Source organism: Galeopterus variegatus, unplaced genomic scaffold (genome assembly GCF_000696425.1).
Source record: "Galeopterus variegatus unplaced genomic scaffold, G_variegatus-3.0.2 Scaffold4441, whole genome shotgun sequence".
NCBI classification, from domain to species: Eukaryota; Metazoa; Chordata; class Mammalia; order Dermoptera; family Cynocephalidae; genus Galeopterus; species Galeopterus variegatus.
In genome coordinates, this window is record NW_007730552.1 from 137,302 (window position 1) to 141,656 (window position 4,355).

At 40.2% G+C, this 4,355-nt stretch overlaps 1 protein-coding gene across 1 annotated transcript in view; it reads right to left on the reverse strand.

Moving 5' to 3' along the window:
* The window catches only part of NAA35 (N(alpha)-acetyltransferase 35, NatC auxiliary subunit), a gene marked incomplete at its 5' end in the record, with an annotated part of 66,928 nt that overhangs the window by 25,338 nt on the left and 37,235 nt on the right, over positions 1-4,355 (reverse strand). The gene's annotated exons all lie outside the window — the stretch shown is intronic.

Below are 4,355 nucleotides of genomic sequence, written 5' to 3' on the forward strand. Positions count from 1 at the left end.
GCAGACAAGGGCGGCACTTGCATCTTCCTCCGGGAAGAATGTTGCTATTATATCAATGAATCAGGACTAGTAGAAACCAATGTTGTCAAACTCACCAACTTAGCCTCAGACCTCAGAGCCAACCGCCCTGATCCTTTCTCCTCTTTTTTCCAAGGCTCACTTCTCACCTGGGTATGGCCAGTATTAGGACCCCTCACTGTCATATTTATAGCCTGTCTTTTTCTGCCCTGCATTATAAAATTCATTCAAACTCAACTCGGAAGGATTTCTAACCAAACTTTTAACCAGCTTTTACTTAGGAACTACCAGCTCCTGGCCACCAAGGATCCTGCCCGCTCTCCACCAGATCAGCTAACCCACTGTTAAAATGGACCTGTCTCATCGATGGTCCCTGTTCCTGGAAGCTTTGGCCGCAGACTCCTGGATGCTCTCCCCTACAGCCTCCTACACACACTGGACTCAACAAATCACCGACCTGTGGCTTCAGGGAACCTTTCTAGAGTTCTCCCCCTTCGAAATTATCTTATTCTCTACCCTCTTTTGGGTCCTGTTACAAAATCCCCAACCTTCCCCCAATTCCTCTTCCTCTACTACGCCCCCGTCCAGCAGGAAGTAGCTCGAAGATCATGGCGACCCACTCCCCACAAAAGAGGAAAAAGGGAGGAATGTAGGGACCCCATGGGCACCTGAACAGGGACACACCCTGGCAATATGGCGCCCTTCCTGGTTCTTCTCCGCAGTAAACAAGCTCGCTGGCGCCAACACCCAAGCCCACCCACGCTAAATCTCAGCCAGTCACAGATCAAGGCTCACCTCCTGCCCAGCCCCGTCCAATCAGTTACCACCCCGTCCACTCTCTCTCCCGCCCCAGAGCACAGCACCCTATAAATGTCCGTGCAGGCCTTGAATAAAGCGGAACTTCTCTGGGTAACTGTCAGACTGGGTCTCGCTGCCTTTCTTTCAGCTGTGACCACTAAAAGTTGCTATTGAACTTTGTTTTAGAGATTCTACCAAAGTAATGAGACAAAATAGAACAATTTATGTAAATATTGGAAAATAAAAGATGAAATTATCTCTTTTGGGGAAAGAGGGTCCAATCATCATAACAGCAACAATGGCAATAACAAAAAACAAAAAAGAAAAAGAAAAATCCCTAAAAACTACCAGGGAATGCATTCATTAAGACATATACAGAGTCCACATGAAGAAAATAATTGACATAGAATACTACATCTTTTGATTACAGGATTTAATAGCATAAAATGAGAACTCTTAAAATTAATGTTTAATACCAGTTAGAATTCCAGTCTTTTAAAAATCTGCACAAAATTGTCTTAATACTGATGTGGAAGAATAAATATCAGGGAAGAGCCAAGAAAGTCCTGAAAAAGAATGCTGTAGGAAAAGATGTCTTCACAGATATTAAAACTTAAGAGAAAGCCACAATAATAAAACAAATATTTCACTGGAACTGAAATTTATCCTAATACATAAGGGATTTTTAAGTAAAATACAGATGTCATTTTAATCCACTGGGAAAATTATGGTTTATACTTTACTCAAAGGGCTATCTATCTAGCATGAAATAAAGTTGAATCTTCATACCATATATGGGAAAAGATTTCAGAAGGATTAAACACTAACATAACTATAAAAATCTCTGGAAGATTTAAGTGACTAAAGGTACAACCTATGGATTGGGGGAGAATTATTTACCTCAAAAAAAAAATGTAAACAAAAACTGTCATACAGAAAGCAAACATTCTGGGCCGGCCCGGTGGCGCACTGCTACAGTGCGCCGCTTGGGAAGTGCGGCAGCGCTCCCGCCGAGGGTTCGGATCCCACATGCAGACCGGCCACTCACTGGCTGAGCAAGGGGCGGGAGCAACACCGAGGGTTGCGATCCTGTTGCCGGTCCCGGTCCGGTACGGGCGCGACACTGAGGGTTGCGATCAGTTGCCGGACACAAAAAAAGACAAAAAGGAAAAAAGAAAAAAAAAAAAGGAAAGCAAACATTCTGATGTGGCAAAAGAAAGACTAAGGAAAAAAATACCTGCAATGCCTATCACAGGTTAATACAGAGGATTAACCTCCCACAATATACAAAGAGTTTTTACAAATTTTTCAGAAAAAAGAAAACCACTTAATAAAAGTAAATGGGCAAAGGATATAAATAAATAATTCATAGAAAAATAATTCTAAATATCCAATAAATATTGTTAACTAAGTACTCTAATTAAAATAACAATGAATTATCACTTCTCCCTCAAGATATGGCAAAAAATTAAAAGGAATGACTAACACCTACTGCTGATCAGCATGTCTGGAAAGTGTACTATTGTATGTTGCTGGTGAAAATATAAATTTTTACAATCTTTTTAGAGTGCAATCTGGCAATATCTATTAAAATTCAAACCACACAGGTTTTAGAATACACTGATATTATGAAATATTTGGCAGCCATTAAAAAGAACATGAGTTCTATACCAGGTAAATCAGACATAGAGCCAGCATGTATCTTTGAGTGGAAAAGGATTTTAGATAAGGAATTTTAAAATAAAAATAATTTTAAAAATTCTAAAAAGCAATCTACAAAAAGTAACCTAAAAGTTTATGATGAAATCAACCTGATGAATGTGATCCCATTTATATAAAGTTATATATGTGCATCTTTATAAACAAAGATATCTAAAGTGGCATTGAAATGTAGTTATTTTAAAGGTAAGATTTCAGCTAGGATTTTTTTTTTTTACTATCTTTCACATCTCTGCAGTTTGAGTTTTCAAGCATGACTATATATATAAGGGTACTTCAAAAAGTTCATGGAAAAATAGAAAATAACATAATATAAACCTGTCCATGAACTTTTTGAAGACCCCACATATTACTTACATAGTAACTTAGTTATACCTTCTCTTATCTTTCCCCCTCTATTGAATCAAATGTCAGTTCCTATTGATTTTATCTCTGGAATCTTTCTCAGATTCGTGCTCTGCTTTACATTCCCAGAGTTTAACCCTTCACCATCTCTCACCTGCACAACCACAGCAGCCTAACTAAACCCTCTGCTTCCATATCACTCCGTATCATGACTGGTTTCCTTCCTATTAAACAAAATACACACCCAACTATGCCAATTCCCTCCTAAAAACTTGAGCAGTTCTTCACTGAACACAAAATAAGAACCAAACCGTACCATACCATCTGAGGCTCTCCGAGTCTCGTTCTAAACTATCTTACCCTCCAACTCCTGTTAGTTTACTCTTTCATTCAGCAAACATTTGCTGTGTGCTTCCTATGTGCCAGACGCTGTTCTAGCGTCTGTGCTCAATCAGTCAAAACACTAGTGTCACAACAGCCAAAACTGCCTGCCCCAGCCTTGTGGACGTCATACCCATGTGGGGATAGGGAGAGAGAGACATAGAAGTTCCACAGCATGTAATTACTATGGGAGAGAGATATGGAGTGTTGGTGGGGGTTGCAATTTTTAAACAGGGTGGCCACGGTAACTCTTCATTGAGGTGACACTGGACAGATTTGAAGATGGTGAGTGAGTCAGCCCAAGGATGTTGGAGGAAAATGCCCCCCGTCCTCCACACTGTGTAAAGACCCTAGGATGAAAGAGAGGCTGTATATTCCAAGAATAGCAAGGAGGCCACTGTGACTGAAGCTAAGGAAGCAAGGGCAAGAGCAGTAAGACATGAGGTCAGAGAGGGGACAGGACTGGGGTCTAGACCAGAAAACGGACCTGGATTTTTACTATGAATGAAACGGGGAATGTAATCAGCACTGACGATGCCTGGTTATTAACCTCTTCCCAAGTGTCAGTGCTTACTTGACAGGTATGTGGGCTAAATTCTCAAGCTCCCTTGTCCCTGACAAGGACAACTCCTGAGATGTAACTTACACTGACTACAGAGCTCCCCTACAGGACTGAACCAAAGTTATTTTCTGTGGAATGCACCTTTGCGTGGCTTTCTTCCTTTTCATATCCCGCTTACCCACAACCCTGCTGGTTTTTCCTGGGAACACTTTCTGAATTTTGCTTACATGAATCTTGGTCTTAGGGTCTGCTAAAACAGAAAGCTACCAAAGAATTTTACATGAGATGTGGCATGATTTATTCAATAAATTGTTGGTAAGAATGCTGAAATACTAACTGTTCTTAAAATACATGTCATATTACTCACACATGCTGGGTTTTTCGCAAAGAAATAATGACTCCTTTTTTCCCTCCCCACTGTAAAAAGCTTTACTCATTCCTCAAAATGCCATCCAAAATGACAATTCTTGCTGCATGCAATCCTTTCCAGCCTCTTTTTTTTTTTTTTTTTTTCCTTTTTTTTTTTTTCCGT